The sequence below is a fragment of the Nicotiana sylvestris genome, chromosome 10 (assembly GCF_000393655.2).
Source record: "Nicotiana sylvestris chromosome 10, ASM39365v2, whole genome shotgun sequence".
Lineage (NCBI taxonomy): Eukaryota > Viridiplantae > Streptophyta > Magnoliopsida > Solanales > Solanaceae > Nicotiana > Nicotiana sylvestris.
Genome location: NC_091066.1, coordinates 120073511 through 120096776, shown reverse-complemented (window position 1 = coordinate 120096776; position 23266 = coordinate 120073511). Strand labels below are relative to the sequence as shown.

The 23266-nt window shown below is 38.0% G+C and overlaps 1 long non-coding RNA gene across 2 annotated transcripts; it reads left to right on the top strand.

Annotated features, from left to right (window-relative positions):
* The first annotated feature begins 4748 nt into the window (after positions 1–4748).
* Positions 4749–15460, top strand: LOC138880296 (uncharacterized). 2 transcript variants are annotated; one of them, XR_011402810.1, is made up of 3 exons: positions 4749–4796; positions 13918–13984; positions 15375–15460. It is a non-coding gene; the product is annotated as an uncharacterized lncRNA (long non-coding RNA). The 2 variants fall into 2 exon arrangements; XR_011402811.1 differs by lacking the exon at positions 4749–4796 and adding an exon at positions 13536–13585.
* The last annotated feature ends 7806 nt before the right edge of the window (positions 15461–23266 follow it).

Genomic DNA, 23266 nt, shown 5'->3' with positions numbered 1-23266 from the left:
CTTTTTATAAATGAAATATAATACTTTTCATTACATAAGATTCTATAACAGCCAGAAATGGAGATCTATTAAACACCTCTGTAACACAAATAGAAAAATAGATTGTGTTAAACACAATATTAAAATCTGCAAAAAATATAATTAGATATAATAATCTGCATAATAAAGCTTTATTAACTATAGAAAAAGAAATTGAATTTTATAAAGATAATCTTGAGACTTATCAACACAGAAAAACAATAATTCTTACAAATATTAAAACAATGAATATATGTATCAACAAGTATACATCGCAGTATTAAAATGTTTATAAAAGATCTTAGTATTATTAAAATAGACCCCCATCAAATTCATGTAAAAAAAGTCGTAAAGTAAATAGTACGAGTGACATTCATGAACAGTAAAGGTCGTTCATGAATAGTAAGAGTCATGTAAAAAAGTCATAAAGTAAATAGTACGAGTCATATTCATGAACAATAAAGGTCGTTCATGAAGAGCCATTTGTAAACAGTAGGAGTCATTTAAATTTTCTATATATTTTGTAAATCAGAAGAAGAGAGGACATCCTCACCTATCCTCACCTTCTCTCTATCTTATCCTCTCTATAAAAAATCTGATTATATACAAGCGTCTAAAAGCTATGGAACATTCATTGCTTTTCCACATCTATCTCTTTTTCCAACCGTCTTTCCGGATGTAGGTATCGTTGTATTACGAATAAGATAGAGTTTAGGAATTTGAATTCTTACAAATGAGCTCTACCACATGATCTAGAGTAAAAAAAAAGAGCGACAATCTTAAATGTCCTGTAGCCTCCTGCTTATAATTGTGGTGCACGACACACCCATAAACAAGACTCTACTAGACACGGCTTGTAGACTCCCTATGACAGATGTTGATACCCAATTTTTCCTTGTATATTTTTAATATGCAAAATACTCTCAAAATAGCATGTATGTGGATATATAAGTATGTCCCAAGGTTTTATTATTTTTATCTTAATTTTTACAGATTTTTAAATCAATTTATTGCCCTATTTTATCAAGAAAAAACCAATAATTATCCCCAAAATTATTATTTTGAGTGATTCATTTATTGCATTCTCATATTTATATTAAAATATAACTAGCATAATATTTGCATATTTTTAAAAATTTATTTAGTATTTTTAAAGCTAAATTGCATATAATTGCAATATTGGCCTCTTTCAAGATTTAATTGTAATTATATTTATAAAATTAACTCCAGTATTTTAATTTTATAATTATATATTAAAAATTATTTTAGTACCTTTAATTTATTTCCAGAAATTATTTACTATTTTTATAAAATAAATAAGGGAAAAATTGCTATTTAAATGTTAGCCCATTTGCATTTCAATTTTAGCCAGATTTGACTCCCCAATTAAACCCAATTTCAAATCAAATTATCCAGCCCAAATGCTAAATCTACCAACCCACGACCCTTTATAATAACCCGCCCGGACCCCCTTTTAATCCTAGTCGTTGATCACTTAGATCAACGGCCCATATTTGCCCCTTCCTTTTTTTTAACCCGACCTAACCCCTAAATCTGATCATTTCCCTTCTGTAGACGCCCTTGAATCCCCCCTTTTTCTCCCAGTTCTCTCTCAAGCTCCCCTCAAACCCTAGCCGCCTCCCTCCACTTCCACCCTAAAATCACCGGAATCCATGGCTTCTAAGGCCACTAAAGTCCTATACCGGCCTCCTATAACTCCTACACACCTAGTTACTATAGTTTCTAGGCCTTACCCTAAAGAATCTTGGCCCAGACTTTGTTCAATTCGAGTTCTATGGCCGTCTACGACCTTGGTCCGGCCAACCATGGCTATTCGGGCGTGATCTCGACTTCTCCTGGTTAGATCAATGACTTTCCAAGCCTTTCTCACCATCTGGGTTCTTCTGAAACCCTAACTTTTGAGGTTCTTCTGATTTCTTTAGATATGTTCTAGATCCGTGTTTTCCCTAATCTTTCAAACTTTTTCTCAAAGTTTCTTTCAAAACTCTACTTTCAAAACCTTTATCTTTTTCGATTTAGGGTTTTGGCAAGATATTTAGGAGTCTCTCTGATCTTTAGCATGTTCTACTGTGTTTCTTATGTTGTTCTTCTACTATGTTTCTTATGTTGATTCTTCTACTGTGTTTCTTTATGTTAAAGTCTTAAGTTCTTTCTTATGATTTCTGATTTTATTTTCTTTGTTGATATTTTTGCCTGATTCTCTTGTCTTTCATCTCTACACTCGATTGATGGCAAAAACCCTAATATTTGGGGTTCATTCGAGTTCTGATATTATTTGCTATGTGATTTGTTTGTTCCTCATCTCCGGACTTGTTTGGTTTCAAAACCCTAATTTCTTTGGACCTATTTGAGTTTCTGAAGTTGTTTCATTTGTTGCTCGACTGAATTTCAAAATCTTTTGTTTCTTTATATAATTCTGAATCCCTGCTAAACTCTTCTAAGGTCTTTCTACTGGACCCTTTGCATGCTATTTGACACTTTCTCCCTTCTCCATTGCTGAGTTACTGAAACTGACCTATGTGACTACCATGTTCCTATAGTCCACTACTTACTGATTTTGCAATTGCATGACACTTTTATTTGTCCTAAATTCAGCCTTGCATGCCTAATACTTGTATGCTCTTTATATATGCTGAGCTTCTCCTCTAAAATGACTTTCAATTTTTGACAGATTTCAGACCTCCTTGTGTAAGTCTGATTGATTCTTTTCTTGTTTTACTAATTTCCCTGTTTCTTAATTTGATTTGAAAACTTTCCTTAACCTTTCTGACTTGGTTTATTCATGAACTAGTAATTTCGAATCTCTAATTCCTTGATTTACTATGTACTGATTGATTCTTACCTTATTTGTTTAACCGTGTATTTCAAAGATCCTTCCCTTAATTAAACTCATATGTATTTACCCCTAATTGTCTACTTTGCACAACATGCTTATTTGATCTCTTTCCTTAAATGATTTCTATTCATTACCGTTTAAGTTTGAACTCCTTAATTAAATGATGTTCTTCTACTAATTGATTTTAATTGGTACATGGTTATTTTCTTGCCTTATTCTTTGCCTGTTTTCAAACTATAAATACCATACTCTTTCATTGACACAAAGACACGAACACTTCTTTGTTTTCTGAACTCACACTCACACTCAAAAAGCATTCTCTATTGTTACTTGCACTGTGGCCTGTTTCTCAAGTCCTGTGTAACGACCCGACCGGTCGTTTTGAGCTCCGACGCGTCATTCAACAGTTTGAGGCCATGAGCGGCTTCATCTCAGGTATATTGACTTGTTTGTACGGTCAGAACTAAAATTTGAAGAAGTTTGGAGTCAAATCTAAATGGAAATTCTCATTTTGAAAACTTAAAATTGAAGAAATGAACTAGGATTAGAATTTTGAGTAAACGACCTCGGAATTGAGATCTGAAAGTTCCAGCATGTCGTATGATGATTTCGGACTTGGGCGTGTGTCCGGATTTGGTTTTGGATAACCCGTGAGCATTTCGGCGTATATTGTGGAAGTTAGTATTTTAGAAGAATTTCATAAATTTGGGTTGGAAGGCATTTCAGAGTTATAGATGTGTGTTTGGGATTCTGAGTCTGGGAATAGCTCCGTATGGTGATTCTGGAGTTGGGAGCACGATCGGAAGTGAATTCGGATGTCCGAAGGTCATTTTGAAGTCATTTGGCTAAATATAGAAATTTGAATGTTTTAGAGAAAATTCGACCGGAAGTGGAAATTTTGATATCGGGGTCGGAATGCGATTCCGAAAGTTGGTGCAAGTCCGTAATGTCGAATATGACTTGTGTGCAAAATTTGAAGTCATTTGGACTAGTTTTGGTAAGGTTTGAGACACTTAGTCTCTTTTAAGGAAGCTTAAGTTGGAAAAGTCAACCGGATATTGATTTATGTGTTAGAGGGCTCGAAATGTGAATTTTATGGTTCGGATAGCTTCGTTAGGTTATTTGGGACTTAGGAGTGTGTCCGGAATATTTTTGTGATGACCGGTGTAGAATTTAGCTTGAATTGGCGAAGTTAGTATTTTGGCAAATTCCGGTTGATAGGTGAGATTTTGATCCGGGAGTTGGAATGGAATTCCGATAATTGCTGTAACTTTGTTATGTCATTTGTGATGTGTGTGCAAAATTTCAGGTCATTCGAACATCGTTTGGTCGGGTTTTTGATCGAAAGTGTATTTTCGGAAGTTTTTGGAAACTTAGGCTTGAATTCGATGATGATTTGATGTTTTGATGTTATTTTGGGTGTTTCAAAGGTTGGGACAAGTTTGAATGATATTGTGGGACATTTTGATATAACTGGTTAAGGTCCCGAGGGCCTCGGGTGGATTTCGGAAGGTTAACGGAATGAAATTCGGACCAAAAAGAAAAGAAAAAGCTGCAGAAATTTCTGCTGCAATTTTCTGATTCGGGGAGCCTACTTTAGAAGCTCATATCTCGGGATATATAAAGAGTTATATGGTTACAACCTATCAAATTAAAGATCTTCGAGTCTAGTTTCTAAATCTTCAATCCATTTGTCATTTTGATACTTATACAAGACGTTATGGGTGTTTAAACAGAAGGTGTCCGACAAGGAAAAGTTTTAATATGATGTACAACTTGTATAGCACAAGTGCAAGGTACAACTCGACGAAGCACGGGCAGATTCTTTTAAACACGGATTTGGCTTATTTCTTTCATTTCTTTCATTTGGCTTGGATTATTTTGGAGAGAATTTCAAGGGGGATTTCATCAAGCATCAAAGGTGAGTTGTTTCTACTTATTTCCAAGTTAAATACATGGATTAGAGCTGAAAACTCAAGTAAATTATGGACAAAAATGGTGGTTTAGGGCTTGAAACTTAAGAGAATTAAATGGTGATTTGAGGGGTCAAATGAACTCCGAATTTTTGTGAATTTGGTATGTATAGACTCGTGGCGAGATAAGGGTCGTATTGATGTAAAAATTTCTGAATTTTGAGACGTGGGCCCGGGGCTCGGGTTTTGCTAATTTCGGGATTTTCGACATTTTTCGAGTCTTTTCGATTGGGTTATATTGCCTTAGCCTATTGTAACGTATTTGTTGTGGTTTTGACTAGATTCGACGTGCAAAGAGGTCGATTCAAGAGGAAAGGGCATTGCGGACTAGTTTACGGCCGGTTAGAGGTGAGTAATACTTGTAAATGATATCCTGAGGGTTTGAAACTCCGGATTTGCACATCATAGTGTTGTATTGAGGTGACTTGCACGCCAGATATGAGCGTGTGGTAGAGCACCATTGAGGATTGTGACTTGGTCTGTCCCGGTTGTTGATTTTACTGCGTATTTGACTGCAATTTCTTGTTATCATCATAATTTGGGTTGATTGCCATGTTTGTGGCCTTGTGCCGACTTTTAAAATCCTTCGAGGATTGATATTACTGCTTAGCATGATTTGCATATCATCTAACTTCAGTCCAAGGTTTTAAATGCTGTTTTTGCAAACCCAGCCGTATTTCTAAGTTTTGAAAACTTAAATGACATTTTAAATGCATTTCGGGCTGGAAATTTCGATTTTGTAAATGCCCAAGGGGCTTACTATATTATTTTTTGGACTGATAATAAAGGGGCTTACTATATTATTTTCTGGACTGATAATAAAGTGACTTGAAACAGTGGTAACAATGACACTGTAATATATATACTTGAAACAGTGGTAACAATGACACTGTAATATATATACCTGAAACAGTGGTAACAATGACACTGTATGTTATACTTGAAACAGTGGTAACAATGACACTGAAATATATACTTGGAACAGTGGTAACAATGGCACTGTAGGATATAAATTGGTCAGGTAACATTGGCTGACTAGTCAGGTAACATTGACTGACCAGTACATTGCGCTTGGGCTGTAGGAGCCCCTCCGGAGTCTGTACATGACACTGAAATATATACTTGGAACAGTGGTAACAATGGCACTGTAGGATATAAATTGGTCAGGTAACATTGGCTGACCGGTCAGGTAACATTGACTGACCAGTATATTGCGCTTGGGCTGTATGAGCCCCTCCGGAGTCTGTACACACCCCCAGTGAGCGCCGTCGACGATAAATAAATATGGATGGCTCGGGCTGCACGCCGCAGTGGGTACTAGAATATACCATCATATGCATTGCATTGCATTCATGCATTTGTTCATTATTTGTTGTTGTGATATTTCTGGAGATATTTATCTGCTTTTGCTGGTGCTATCTGATCCTTGAGTGTTGGGGCCCGAGTGGCTGACCAGGAACGAAGATATTGCCCGAGGGGCGGGTTTCTGTGCATAGTGACACCGATGGCTGGAATTATTTTGCAACTGTTAAAAAGATTATTTTCAAAAGAGGTTTAAAACTGAGTCAGATATTTTATAAAGGATTTTCATGGAACTACTGTTTTCAAAAAGGGTTGTACCGTCTTAGATAGCATGATGAAGTGTTATTACGTGATTTCTTATCGCTCAGTTATTATTTACTCTTATTACCACTGAGTTGGAAGTACTCACTTTACTCCCTGCACCTCGCGTGCAGTTGCAGGTATTGTTCACCCGGTAGCGGGTTATTAGCGGACTGAAGGTATACTATTGTAGCTGAGCAAGGTGACCGTCAGCGTTCACGGCACCGTATTTCTTCATTGATTCTAAATTCCATTCTGTATATTGCTGGTCTTGTATTAGTATTTAGATCTTTAGATGCTCGTGGCTTGTGACACCCCGATTTCGGGCTGAGTCGGGATGGTTTCCATTATTCTATCATGTTTACTTCGCACTTGTGATTATATTATCTGCGAATTAGACTTATTCCTGCTAAGTAATTATAAAGAGATGTATTGTTTTGTTGTTGGCTGGCCTTGTCCCCACGAGAGGCGCCATCACGACCGGGTTGGGATTTTGGGTCGTGACAAGTTGATGAAGTGTTATTACGTGATTTCTTATCGTTCAGTTATTATTTACTCTTATTACCACTGAGTTGGAAGTACTCACTTTACTCCCTGCATCTCGCGTGCAGTTGCAGGTATTGTTCACCCGGTAGCGTGTTATTAGCGGACTGAAGGTATACTATTGTAGCTGAGCAAGGTGACCGTCAGCGTTCACGGCACCGTATTTCTTCATTGATTCTAAATTCCATTCTGTATATTGCTGGTCTTGTATTAGTATTTAGATCTTTAGATGCTCGTGGCTTGTGACACCCCGATTTCGGGCTGAGTCGGGATGGTTTCCATTATTCTATCATGTTTACTTCGCACTTGTGATTATATTATCTGCGAATTAGACTTATTCCTGCTAAGTAATTATAAAGAGATGTATTGTTTTGTTGTTGGCTGGCCTTGTCCCCACGAGAGGCGCCATCACGACCGGGTTGGGATTTTGGGTCGTGACAAGTTGATGAAGTGTTATTACGTGATTTTTTATCGCTCAGTTATTATTTACTCTTATTACCACTGAGTTGGAAGTACTCACTTTACTCCCTGCATCTCGCGTGCAGTTGCAGGTATTGTTCACCCGGTAGCGGGTTATTAGCGGACTGAAGGTATACTATTGTAGCTGAGCAAGGTGACCGTCAGCGTTCACGGTACCGTATTTCTTCATTGATTCTAAATTCCATTCTGTATATTGCTGGTCTTGTATTAGTATTTAGATCTTTAGATGCTCGTGGCTTGTGACACCCCGATTTCGGGCTGAGTCGGGATGGTTTCCATTATTCTATCATGTTTACTTCGCACTTGTGATTATATTATCTGCGAATTAGACTTATTCCTGCTAAGTAATTATAAAGAGATGTATTGTTTTGTTGTTGGCTGGCCTTGTCCCCACGAGAGGCGCCATCACGACCGGGTTGGGATTTTGGGTCGTGACAAGTTGATGAAGTGTTATTACGTGATTTCTTATCGCTCAGTTATTATTTACTCTTATTACCACTGAGTTGGAAGTACTCACTTTACTCCCTGCATCTCGCGTGCAGTTGCAGGTATTGTTCACCCGGTAGCGGGTTATTAGCGGACTGAAGGTATACTATTGTAGCTGAGCAAGGTGACCGTCAGCGTTCACGGCACCGTATTTCTTCATTGATTCTAAATTCCATTCTGTATATTGCTGGTCTTGTATTAGTATTTAGATCTTTAGATGCTCGTGGCTTGTGACACCCCGATTTCGGGCTGAGTCGGGATGGTTTCCATTATTCTATCATGTTTACTTCGCACTTGTGATTATATTATCTGCGAATTAGACTTATTCCTACTAAGTAATTATAAAGAGATGTATTGTTTTGTTGTTGGCTGGCCTTGTCCCCACGAGAGGCGCCATCACGACCGGGTTGGGATTTTGGGTCGTGACAAGTTGATGAAGTGTTATTACGTGATTTCTTATCGCTCAGTTATTATTTACTCTTATTACCACTGAGTTGGAAGTACTCACTTTACTCCCTGCATCTCGCGTGCAGTTGCAGGTATTGTTCACCCGGTAGCGTGTTATTAGCGGACTTAAGGTATACTATTGTAGCTGAGCAAGGTGACCGTCAGCGTTCACGGCACCGTATTTCTTCATTGATTCTAAATTCCATTCTGTATATTGCTGGTCTTGTATTAGTATTTAGATCTTTAGATGCTCGTGGCTTGTGACACCCCGATTTCGGGCTGAGTCGGGATGGTTTCCATTATTCTATCATGTTTACTTCGCACTTGTGATTATATTATCTGCGAATTAGACTTATTCCTGCTAAGTAATTATAAAGAGATGTATTGTTTTGTTGTTGGCTGGCCTTGTCCCCACGAGAGGCGCCATCACGACCGGGTTTGGGATTTTGGGTCGTGACAAGTTGGTATCAGAGCCTAGGTTACTAGGTCTCACGAGTCATGAGCAGGTTTAGTAGAGTCTTGCGGATCGGTACAGAGACGTCTGTATTTATCCTCGAGAGGCTGCAGAACCTTTAGGAAAACTTCACATTCTTGAATTCTTATCGTGCATCCTTGATTCAGCTTGAAAAGAAACTTTTGAAATTCCTTCCGCGTGGTCGTATACACCAACGGGCGCTCAGTATCAGATGTGCCTTGATGGCTTGTGATTCCCTGATTGAGGGGCGAGACATGATCTCTATGAATTGATGTTGGGCTAGTCTGAAGGACTTGAGGCCGGATCTTTGCTTATGGCAGGAGCGCCGAGGTGCTGATTGTGTGAACATGTGTTTTTGAACTTATATGTTCGGTAGTGTCCCCGTTAGTGGAAACGACGGCTGTGGCTATGTGAGGAGTATATTAGTACTACGAGGCATATCCATATGAATTGGAAGTGATGAGAAGGGGTATATTGGATGATGGAAGAATTAGTAGATGCTTAAAGTCTATCTTGATTCAAGTTATAGCCCGAGTTAAGGGCGTGTGAAGAATCTTTTCAGGACTCCTTGTTGGGAGTGAAGTAAATATCATGTGGCGGTATGAGTAAAGACTCAGGAAAATCAAATGACTGCGTAATGCTTATGGCGGTGAAAGGTATACGGAAATATTATATTGAGGCGAAGTAGGTGGGTTATCTCCCGCGAAGTGTGTTGAGGTGGTGTGATCCTCATGTGAATGATAGAAGATCTTATGTGCAAATGAAAGGTACGTGTTAAAATTTAAAATTTGGGATCGCTTAAGAGAGTAGGCTTAACTGTTGCGGGGATGAATGCGAGATTTGCAGAAGATTTACAGTACTAGATGATCTGAGTTTTCACAAGCTTATAAATGATTTGAGTTTAATCTCACTATGGTATTGTGGCATCAATAGAGTAAAAGTGTTATGAGATATTGAGGGTATCTTGATCTATGGCTTCGAGCCAAGTAGAGGTAGTGGAAAGATAATGTATTTACTAGGCCAGTTATGGCTCTGACAGAAGATGCAGACGTATCAAGAGATCACCTAATGAATCAGGTAAAGATCAGGATGTTAGAGGTGGAGGTGAGACTCCTAGAGGTGGAGACACAATCCAGTGATATATTTTCTATGGTATGGCTGAGGTTGCTACACTAGACGACATCGTTATAAGTACGGTCTCGAATTATTATAAAGTCAAAATTTCCTTAACTTGATTCGGTTTTGAGTATCGAGGAAAGTTCTCCTATTGTACTCCACTTATGAGTGAGCTTCGTAATTATTAAATCTACATATGTGAATACTTATGTTGGGGAGATTATATGGAGATAGCTATGTCTATCATTATGTGTTGGTCACTAAAAATAGTTGTGAGGCTAAAAGTGACCTTTGTTAATCAATTCGATGAGTTTGATGTAATTTCTAAATAATTGATTTCAGTTGAAAATTATATGCCCTACCGGTAAGAGGGATCATTGTATGTTGTGATTTTGTTTAACCGAAATTATTTGAAAGAAGGAAGAAAGGAAATGAAAAATTTTAATTGGCACAATGTGCAAAATACTTGTGATTCAGAGTTGAGGATGAGATCCTCACATTTTTTATATGATATGAAATATTTAAACCGGGCTACAAGCTGCGTAGGATGTTATATAAGGACGAGGTCCTTGTGGTGAAAAAAAAAGAATATGTGTTTAAAATTCTCCCTTGTGAAAATTAAAAATTTGTACTATAGTACTTATAGGGAGTCATGCCTATGAGGCTTATTTGAAAATTCTTGTACGAATATCTCTGTGCATAATTTGCCAAATTGTATTGTAATTATTGAGTTTTAGCTTATGAGATGAGTTCCCAGGTGACGTTAAATGTGACTCATTAATCTGAGTATGTAATAATGAGGTCTTCATGCCTCACATTCTGTTGTCAGTATTGTGAAAATTTGAAATGAGGTGGTGGTTAATATGAGATTTATTGATAATGATGGAATTATTTATGAACAACTATTAAGACCAGAAATGTGGTTATGATCATACAAATGATGCGTTTCATGTCAAAATATCATTGTGATAATGTCGAGCTTGTAATGCGGAGATTAGTGTTATTGATATACTTGTGGTACTTGTTGGGTTGTGGACACACTGTTAGGAGTTGTTTTGGTGTTACTCTGACAGGTGGATAGGCCCAATTACAAGGGAGACTCTGCCGAAATATTTGAAAAATCTGGGAGTTAGTCAAATTTTGGGGACTTAAGAAAGTTGAAATGTTGGAAGAATATCTAAGATCTATATGAAGTCGTTCGGTTCATTTGGTTGTGGATTGTGGGGTGTTGTCCCGGATATGGTGGTAGTTCTTTCATGTTATGAGAAGAAATGACTTATTACGATTCCAGGAAAGGCTATCAGCCTAGTTCAGTGCGAGCAGAATCGACCTGAAGTGGGTGAATGGATTTAAATAGTATTATGGGGTTCATGTGAGACCGTTGGTCATTGTCTGTGGTGATTGGTTGTCTGAGAAGCTCTTACTAGGTGATGCGAGACTATTGGTATCGGGGACCATTGCAGTGGGATTATGTGAGGTATATTACAAGGTAGTTACCAGTATTTGGGTAGTAAGGATGTGATGATCTTAGTCAAAAAGGAGAGAATTAATGTTTGGTTAATTCTACAAATGGTTAGAAATTTCTGCACATCTCCTCCGTTGTGGTTGTATCGTCAGCATTATACCAGAATGTATAGGTATATCATCATATGCATTGGGAGCATCAGAGTCGTGGAATTTTGGCTATTAAGGTTCATGGAGTGTCATTGTGGTTAGATGGTGAATTATGTGATGCATGGTGCTAATTCAACAAAGGTATGCAGTCATGTTCTGGTACCTCGTGTGGTAGTTGATACAGTGTTTATATACAGGGAACAGGTCTGGCAGATAATTTCAGGTGTTGGAATTGGGTTTTGAGCTTATTGTATGGATAAAAGAGGATATCTGCAGATTTGATCAAACTAATGTGCTCAACGGAGTAGTGGTAGCATGGGAAGGTGCATGATGTGTTAAACAGGTGATTTTGGACTACTTTAGTGTAGTTCTCAGCACGTTCGAGGACGAACGTATGTTTAAGTGGGGGAGATTGTAACGACCCGACCGGTCGTTTTGAGCTCCGACGCGTCATTCAGCAGTTTGAGGCCATGAGCGGCTTCATCTCAGGTATATTGACTTGTGTGTACGGTCAGAATTAAAATTCAAGAAGTTTGGAGTCAAATCTAAATGGAAATTCTCATTTTGAAAGCTTAAAATTGAAGAAATGAACTAGGATTAGAATTTTGAGTAAACGACCTCGGAATTGAGATCTGAAAGTTCCAGCATGTCGTATGAGATTTCTGACTTGGGCATGTGTCCGGATTTGGTTTTGGATAACCCATGAGCATTTCGGCGTATATTGTGGAAGTTAGTATTTTAGAAGAATTTCATAAATTTGGGTTGGAAGGCATTTCAGAGTTATAGATGTGTGTTTGGGATTCTGAGTCTGGGAATAGCTCCGTATGGTGATTCTGGAGTTGGGAGCACGATCGGAAGTGAATTCGGATGTCCGGAGGTCATTTTGAAGTCATTTGGCTAAATATAGAAATTTGAAGGTTTTAGAGAAAATTCGACCGGAAGCGGAAATTTTGATATCGGGGTGGGAATGCGATTCCGAAAGTTGGTGCAAGTCCGTAATGTCAAATATGACTTGTGTGCAAAATTTGAAGTCATTTGGACTAGTTTTGGTAAGGTTTGAGACACTTAGTCTCTTTTAAGGAAGCTTAAGTTGGAAAAGTCAACCGGATATTGACTTATGTGTTAGAGGGCTCGAAATGTGAATTTTATGGTTCGGATAGCTTCGTTAGGTGATTTGGGACTTAGGAGTGTGTCCGGAATATTTTTGTGATGACCGGTGTAGAATTTAGCTTGAATTGGCGAAGTTAGTATTTTGGCGAATTCCGGTTGATAGGTGAGATTTTGATCCGGGAGTCGGAATGGAATTCCGAGAATTGCTGTAGCTTTGTTATGTCATTTGTGATGTGTGTGCAAAATTTCAGGTCATTCGGACATCGTTTGGTCGGGTTTTTGATCGAAAGTGTATTTTCGGAAGTTTTTGGAAACTTAGGCTTGAATTCGATGATGATTTGATGTTTTGATGTTATTTTGGGTGTTTCAAAGGTTGGGACAAGTTTGAATGATATTGTGGGACATGTTGATATAATTGGTTAAGGTCCCGAGGGCCTCGGGTGGATTTCGGAAGGTTAACGGAATGAAATTCGGACCAAAAAGAAAAGAAAAAGCTGCAGAAATTTCTGCTGCAATTTTCTGATTCGGGGAGCCTACTTTAGAAGCTCATATCTCAGGATATATAAAGAGTTATATGGTGTATAACCTATCAAATTAAATATCTTCGAGTCTAGTTTCTAAATCTTCAATCCGTTTGTCATTTGGATACTTATACAAGACGTTGTGGGTGTTTAAACAGAAGGTGTCCGACAAGGAAAAATTTTAATATGATGTACAACTTGTATAGCATAAGTGCAAGGTACAACTCGACGAAGCACGGGCAGATTCTTTTAAACACAGATTTGGCTTATTTCTTTCATTTCTTTCATTTGGCTTGGATTATTTTGGAGAGAATTTCAAGGGGTATTTCATCAAGCATCAAAGGTGAGTTGTTTCTACTTATTTCCAAGTTAAATACATGGATTAGAGCTGAAAACTCAAGTAAATTATGGACAAAAATGGTGGTTTAGGGCTTGAAACTTAAGAGAATTAAATGGTGATTTGAGGGGTCAAATGAACTCCGATTTTTGTGAATTTGGTATGTATAGACTCGTGGCGAGATAAGGATCGTATTGATGTAAAAATTTCTGAATTTTGAGACGTGGGCCCGGGGCTCGGGTTTTGCTAATTTCGGGATTTTCGACATTTTTCGAGTCTTTTCGATTGGGTTATATTGCCTTAGCCTATTGTAACGTATTTGTTGTGGTTTTGACTAGATTCGACGCGCGAAGAGGTCGATTCAAGAGGAAAGGGCATTGCGGACTAGTCTACGGCCGGTTAGAGGTGAGTAATACTTGTAAATGATATCCTGAGGGTTTGAAACTCCGGATTTGCACATCATAGTGTTGTATTGAGGTGACTTGCACGCCAGATATGAGCGTGGGGTAGAACACCATTGAGGATTGTGACTTGGTCCGTCCCGGTTGTTGATTTTACTGCGTATTTGACTGCAATTTCTTGTTATCATCATAATTTGGGTTGATTGTCATGTTTGTGGCCTTGTGCCGACTTTTAAAATCCTTCGAGGATTGATATTACTGCTTAGCATGATTTGCATATCATCTAACTTCAGTCCAAGGTTTTAAATGCTGTTTTTGCAAACCCAGCCGTATTTCTAAGTTTTGAAAACTTAAATGACATTTTAAATGCATTTCGGGCTGGAAATTTCGATTTTGTAAATGCCCAAGGGGCTTACTATATTATTTTATGGACTGATAATAAAGTGACTTGAAACAGTGGTAACAATGACACTGTAATATATATACTTGAAACAGTGGTAACGATGACACTGTAATATATATACTTGAAACAGTGGTAACAATGACACTGTAATATATATACCTAAAACAGTGGTAACAATGACACTGTATGTTATACTTGAAATAGTGGTAACAATGACACTGAAATATATACTTGGAACAGTGGTAACAATGGGACTGTAGGATATAAATTGGTCAGGTAATATTGGCTGACTCGTCAGGTAACATTGACTGACCAGTACATTGCGCTTGGGCTGTAGGAGCCCCTCCGGAGTCTGTACATGACACTGAAATATATACTTGGAACAGTGGTAACAATGGCACTGTAGGATATAAATTGGTCAGGTAACATTGGCTGACCGGTCAGGTAACATTGACTGACCAGTATATTGCGCTTGGGCTGTATGAGCCCCTCCGGAGTCTGTACACACCCCCATTGAGCGCCGTCGACGATAAATAAATATGGATGGCTTGGGCTGCACGCCGCAGTGGGTACTGGAATATACCATCATATGCATTGCATTGCATTCATGCATTTGTTCATTATTTGTCGTTGTGATATTTCTGGAGATATTTATCTGATTTTGCTGGTGCTATCTGATCCTTGAGTGTTGGGGCCCGAGTGGCTGACCAGGAACGAAGATATTGCCCGAGGGGCGAGTTTCTGTGCATAGTGACACCGATGGCTGGAATTATTTTGCAACTGTTAAAAAGATTGTTTTCAAAAGAGGTTTAAAACTGAGTCAGATATTTTATAAAGGATTTTCATGGAACTACTGTTTTCAAACAGGGTTGTACCGTCTTAGATAGCATGATGAAGTGTTATTACGTGATTTCTTATCGCTCAGTTATTATTTACTCTTATTACCATTGAGTTGGAAGTACTCACTTTACTCCCTGCACCTCGCGTGCAGTTGCAGGTATTGTTCACCCGGTAGCGGGTTATTAGCGGACTGAAGGTATACTATTGTAGCTGAGCAAGGTGACCGTCAGCATTCACGGCACCGTATTTCTTCATTGATTCTAAATTCCATTCTGTATATTGCTGGTCTTGTATTAGTATTTAGATCTTTAGATGCTCGTGGCTTGTGACACCCCGATTTCGGGCTGAGTCGGGATGGTTTCCATTACTCTATCATGTTTACTTCGCACTTGTGATTATATTATCTGTGAATTAGACTTATTCCTGCTAATTAATTATAAAGAGATGTATTGTTTTGTTGTTGGCTGGCCTTGTCCTCACGAGAGGCGCCATCACGACCGGGTTGGGATTTTGGGTCGTGACATCCTGCTACTTGTTTTATTGTACTTTGCCTCTTTGAAACTGGTATGTTTTGATAAAATTTTAGTATCACAACAATGTGTTTACTTTACACTCTTCTGCCTTTCTTGTCTATCTATTGGTTGTGTTTAATTCAGTATTCATCCCAAACCCCCTACCCCAATGTGTTTGATGCTAATGGTTTGTTTGAGGCATGACAGTATTAAGTATTATTGTCTATGGCTCAAACTTGATTCCCCTGGAATCATAACCTCTATGTCACTATCATATGTTGTGTATTCTTGTTGATTTGTAAGCATAACAACACTCTCCATTGATGGGCATGCCCAGAATTAGTTAAATGTCTAAGCACATGGACGCTTTGCAACTTCCCTATTCCCCTGAACCCCTTTTGTGTACTTGTTTGTAGCTGTTTCCCTCTCCTTCACCCCTTTAGAACTCTGTTCCTCACTTTCACTCTCTCTTAGACTTTAAGTTCAGCCCCCCTCTTGTGAGCCTTTCCTTGGGACCCCTTGAGCTCCTTCTTAACTTGGACACTTGAGGGCTGTCACTTCCATACTACACTTGCCCCTATTATGATAATACAATTTCGGTGTGAGCACTGCCCGGAGTCACATTGAGACTTTTAGGGAACTCTAACACACTCAAATTGGAGAAAGGCTTTGGATCAATGGTGTTTGAGTTTGGTTTATCTTGTTACTTAGAGAGGAAGTCAGAATCAAGCTTCTTCTAGTTGTACTTTTTTTTACTTTTCCTGATGTAATTTTATTTATTCTAATTTGTAATAATTTGTAATAAACATTTGGGGCTGGATAGTGAAAAAGGGTGGGTAACTATGAATGCAAAAGGTAGAAATCATGACTATAGGACTACTATATTCCAGCATATTCAACCTCATATAGAAACCATGTCTATATGATTCTGCATATTCAAACTTCACTTAGAAATCATGTCTATAGGATTATACATATTTAACTTCACTTAGAAATCATGTATATAGGATTTTGCATATTCAAACTTCACTTAGAAATTATGTCTATAAGGCTTCTGCATTTCGACGCTACATCTACAAGGTCTTAAAATCAGTAACGCCTAGAAAGCATGTCTATAAGAGTTCCTATAAAAAAAATCTGATTCGCCTCACTCAGTGTTAGATATAAAACTAGTAGTAATGTCTGCTATTGTTTGTAAAACTTGTAATCAATTCGTTTAAATTCTGCCTCTCTTTTTCAATAATCTGAGTTCCTCACTTAGCAAGTTTAACGAGTATGCATTCAAACAGTTCATTTCGAGCCTTACTGTTTCATTGCTTTCTGAATCCAGTAGATACCATGCTTATAGGATCTTTGTCCAACACTTAGGCAAGCCTTAGGGTAATAAATATAAACTGAATCTGCTTCTGTTAATAATTACAACCAGCATGCAGGCCTGATTCAGACTTCTTATCTGAGTTATGTGATGAGCTGAAACTGTCTCAACAATTTCCGCTCACTCGTCTTTAATACCTTTTAAATCAGACCTAAACAGTATGTGTAAGCCATGCTAATTACGTGCTTCTTTGTTTAAGGAGGTATATCTGAGCCTCTGTTTGTTATATTCTTTTCCCAATTTGCAATACGTGTTTTATATGTCGCCTTAGAGTTTTTTTTCCTTTGATGCTACAAATAAGCCTAATATCCCTCCCTTTTAGGATTAGTAGTCCTAAATGCCTCCGGGACTGATAGGATTGGGGCGGGTAGTAGCATGCAATAAGTAAACAAGACCAATCCGCGCTTTAAATACCTTAACGAGGTGGGAAGGGTAGATATGAATATGATGACCACGCGATAATGTCACGTGTAGCCCCTCATTGAGGAGTGATTATCGGGCATTGTGTGGGGTGATCCATATTGTTAATAAACTTAGGACCCCCTTACCCTTATTTCTTTATTTCTTTTATCATTTCAACTCCTTCTTTAAAAAATCAGCTTTCTTTGCTCTTCCAAACTTTGTTTATTTGCAAACAATTATATGAAACCCCCTCTTATTTGAGCCTTATTTGTGTACATGTTAATTGCACCCCAAATTCACAATAATTTTCTGGCCGGGAACCACGCTAGTGGATTCTGAGGGGTGCCTAACACCTTCCCCTTGGAATAATTTCAAGCCCTTACCGAATGCTGCCCTGGTAGTGCAATAAGGGCATAATTATGATAGATAAAGGATGACGTTTGGGCCTTCAATAGAGTAATGACATAAAGAGGATTTCATGAATTTCAAGGGGCTAAAATACACATATAAGGTGAGTCACATTGGAATGCTATAAAATGCAGTTATGGAAGTATAGTATCACCCCTAGATGGATCAATCTAATAACTTCGGATGTCCATGTGAGATGCGAGCCCCAACGGTGGTGTTACATAAGATATCAAGTTATTGGTGGTAGATTATGGATCAACCTTAAGGTAAATCGACAATAGATGGATAAAAGTTCAACAGTGTGAGATGAGATTAGACCATCAGTCTTAAGGATAAGCAACGAGAGTAACCTGAAGTTAGTCGCAGACCTTAGTAATGGTAAATCGAAGTAAGGATTATGGTATAGTATGACCTATGTAGATGCAGTAAAGTCACACAGATGGATAACTAGGTCAATGAAATAAGATATAGCTATATTCGCAAGTTCTACAAAGTATCGAGCGAAGAACTTCAATACACCTATAGATTCCCGGAGAGGCATCCTATTAAGCCTTGTATATGTTTACAAAGTAAGGCCTATAGATTGGCTAAAAGCTAGGAAAAAAGGAGAGAAGAGTTGCATAGGCACACTGACTAGGTCAGTATCATAAAGGCTGCATGGTAGGAAGTAGCAACAGTTACGAGATTGGAAGGAATTCGATCACAAGTCATAGCGTGGGAAAAAGGCCTAAAGGAGGGAATGCCCTGGCCTTTGGATTTATTCACAGAATAGTATGGCAAAAGGACTACTAAAGTATTCGCAAGAGCTATGGGATATGAGGACAATAAATGCATCAGTAAACATTCGAGGACGAATGTTCCAAAGGGGGGGGGGATGATGTTGCACCCCATATTTTCGTACATGAAAATACGACATAAATAAATTAATGAGACCCCAGAAGTGAGATGTCACATCCCGCAGTACTACATTACGACGATGTTGCACCCTGTAATGTTGTACATTGAATTTGTCATAAGGTAACTGACATCAGTCCAAGGAAAATATTATTTGGAGATTATAAGGATTATGCTATTTTAAATAATTAATAAGTAAATTCGTAAAGGTGAAAGGGGAAGCAAGTCAAAGAAAATAAATTTTCATCCTAGTTTGGCATGTTGGGATAAAATTCGGCTCGAACTAAAATACTCGGTATTTATGGACTAGTACCATACAACCACATGACCATAATAATAAGGTGTATAAGGTATGTGAAAAATGAGCAATATTTTAAGTAAGTGGAAATAATTCTCAATTTTATGGGTAATTGATTAATTACCGGGTAATAGGACATTACCTAATTAATTGGATATATATTTGGATAAGAGTAATCTTTTACCCCTACTATAACGTGGCAGCCCCTCAATTCCACATTATGACTCTTATACTATGAAGTAAAGGTGACATATGTATGTGTGGTATGTATCTTAGTCATTATCATGTGGGGCCCAACCATTTAAAGCCTAAAAAGGGAAGCTTATCTAAAGATGTTACGGACGACATAAGTACAAGTGTTGCTGAAATTGGCAAAAACTTTAATTCAATATAACTCAAACTATGCACCAACAAAATCTCAAGCAGTATGAAGAAGTCCCTTTCTAAATTTCTTTTCTAAACAAAAGAATTTTTCATGGATTAGGTTTTAGTTGGCAAGCATCATTTCTTGCGTTTAAGTGTAGAAAAAAGGTACAAGTATAATCTGTTTCTTTTCCATAGTCTTCGTTTTCCAATAAAGGGTATTAGCCATGTAATAACCCCACTTTCGTGACTAACTTTATCGTCATCCATTAGAACAAAATAAGATGGGCACCAAGTTAATCTCAAAATCTTTGACTACGGCTGGAATCTCACATAAGATTGATATAATAGGTATGTTAAGGCTATCCGTTCTTTCTTTTGGCATGATGCATACGATACAAACGAAACGTGCAAATGCATAAATTCCATAAATGTCTCTATTCATAGAAGTATTAGAGATATCTATATTCTTGAATTTCCATGTGTCAAAATATTTTATCATCTGTTCATGGGTCTCAGAAAAATACGAAAGTTGAAAAGAGTTTATTTATGATATTACTCGAAGGCAAAATGGTCATATGATATTCCAAAAGATTTTATTAACGTACTTCTCATGCATTGTATTCATGTACATTGACCCATGACCAGATGACGTTATATACGCATATATATGTATGTATGTATATGTATATGGGATATAGGAAAGGTTATGGCGTTATATACGCACTACCACCTGATCAGCTGGTATACGTTGATGATTTTGCCCATAGTGGCCGATATGATATGATGGGATGCCCTCAGAGGCTAATGATATTATGAAACATGTACCTATGCACGACATGACATTCATAAGCATATACATGATTCTAAAAGTATTTCATGATTTACAGAGTTATTCAAACTTACAGGTTAAGTCAAGTACTCTATATTTCTTCCATGTATGTTATGTACTTATTTATGTGCCTTACATACTCGGTAAATTTCTCGTATTGACGTCCCTTTTGCCTGGGGACGCTACGTTTCATACTCGCAGGTCTCGATAGACAGGTCGAGAGCCCTCCAGGTAGGCTATCAGCTCAGCGGAAGATGTTGGTGTGCTCCATTTGGTTCGGAGTTGCTTGTTTGGCTAGTATGATTTAAATGTGTATTATTTGGTATGGTGGGACTCTGTCTCGACCTTTATGACATTTATGTACTCTTAGAGGTGTCACATCTCCTTTTTTCACCTACACTCCCGGAAGGGTATAAATACAAGGGAGTTTTTCCAATTAAAGGACAATCGAAATGGGATTATCTCATTTAAAGATTCAGAGTCGCCACTTGGGAGATTTATGGTGTCCCAAGTCACCGGTTCGAATCCCGAGTCGAGGAAAAAGTTGACTCTGTATACAGTCCGTGAACCAGAAATCTGGGTAAGGAATTCTATTAACCTGGGAGAAGGTGTTAGGAATTCCCGAGTTCCGTGGTTCTAGCACGGTCGCTCAACTGTTATAATCGGTTTAATTATTTGATTTTAAACAATTATGAACCTATGTGCAAATTTTAGCTGTTAACCGCTTTTATCCCATTTGAAGCAGATTGAACGTCGTTTAAAACATGTCTTTGGATCGCGCCACATGAAATGCACCCGCAATCCTAAACATATTTTATTCAACGTTTGAAGATTTGATTTGGGTCACATGAAATGCGCACCCGAGTTTAAGAAAGTAAAATTATTAAAAGAACACGCCTAAAGCAACTAGCGCAATTAATTATTCTTCCGAAACTTTGAGATTATTTGAAGGCCATAGATCATAAATATAGTGCGTGAGAGAAAAATGTGACCTTCATCTTCCATGAATTTCCAGCAAACACAGTCATATTCACCCAAAAGAGAACTTAACGACTTATTGACGTTCTGCTAGAATTTGGCAAACCAAACCGACCCCTAGCTCATATACTATCAAAACCAAACAAATATCCTTAAAAGCGAAAAACACTAATTTTAGTTTTATGTCCAATAACCCAAATGGCTCAACTTCGAATTAATCCACACGGTGAACTTTTCATTTTTACGAGACTATACAACACATAAATAGTGCGCACTAATTTTTTTTCATAAACACATAAACATTATCATAAACACATTATCAGAAACTTTTCATTTTTAAGGCAAATTAACCTTATGCGTTGATGTGTTAATCATGTCATATAGATCTTTGGGATTATAAATTTTCCATAAGAATGAAAATATGAAACACTCAACAACCAACAAAGTGCTTTCTACAAAGAAACGAAGCGTATCCTAGTAGCAGACAACTATCCACAAAGTTCCCTGATAAACCTATTCAAGCAGCAACGTCAATTATACAATGAAAAATATCACACCAAGGGATGCGTTCCATAGCAGAAAATGACAGAAGCTCAAAAACACATCTATGGAAGTTCAAGATCATCATTAAATTGAAGCAAATAAACTAACTATTCCAAACAAGAAAATTGATCAAATGATGCATTAAACTCATGAATAATACTTGTGAACGGAATAATCAGAGGCAAGAAAACTGACCAAAAGTAAATAGAACCAACACCAGAGCTATGAACGTTAACCTCGACAAATTTACGACCTCGCCGGACCCGAAACCATCCTCACCTCGACGTACGAATGGAACGCCTAAGTTTACAGCAACGTCGAGTTTCAGCAGCTCGAGCTCGACGGAAAAAATTGACACCAATAACCATAGACCGGAACTAACGTACGACAATTTTCTATACGACTCGAACTCACAAACGACTCCAAAACTTCAGCTACCTTACGCTTGCTCCCTCACTCCATTCATGTGCGTGACTGTGTGTGTGCGAAGGTGAAGCTCGCCGGATTTGGCATCGCTGGCAGAAGGTCCGGCGATGGGCTGGTGAAGGGGTGGGCTGCTATGGTGGTGATGGAGCTCGGGGTGGTCGTTTGTGGACTGGTTTCCGGCGAGGGGTCGCAAGATGGAGAAGCAGCAACAGCTCCTTGTTATGGTGTTGCTGTTGACGAAATGTAGTGGGGAGAGGGGTTTTTGGAGAAGACAGACGCGAGGGGGGTGGGGGTCGTTCTCTAGTGTCGGGTTTCTAAAGAAGACGATGCGCAGCTTCTGCGTCTTTGTTGCCTTCAGCCCTTTTTCGTTCTTATTCTTTTTTGGTGTTATCTTTTTTTGTTTTTCAAATATCCGATGGAGGGGAGGGTCATTTTTAGAGGTAGGATAATTTGGAGAAGATGACTCGCAGGGGGTGGGGGTCGTTAAGAAGACGACGAGGGGTGTGGGGTTCGTTCCCTGCGCAGCTTCTGCGTATTTTCTCCGTTCCCCCCCCCCCCTTCGTTTTTTTGCTTTTCTTTTATTTATATATTCTAGGTTTTTGGTAGTGTTTTAGGTTAAGGGGTATGGGCCTAAGAATTATAGGTTTGGCAATTGTGGGATAGGTGCAAAATTAGGCCTAAAGATGGGTTGCCCGAGCCCAAGCTCTATTCTTTCGTTGCGAACGAGATTAAAAATACGGGCCCATTTGCTAATTATTTCTACTATTCAAATAATTATTAAAATAAAACTAACCATTAAAACAAATATATTTTTGGTATTTTCAAATATCATATTAAAATAAAAATACGATACCTTTTTTTTGTATATTTTTTAAAGATTTTTTTTAGATTAAAAATGACTACATAACATTAATGAACCTATTTTTGTGATTTTTTGTTTTCTTCAAATAAAACTAAAGTAAAAGAGTCAAAATTACTTAAAATATCTATATTATGCCTAAATTAAATATTT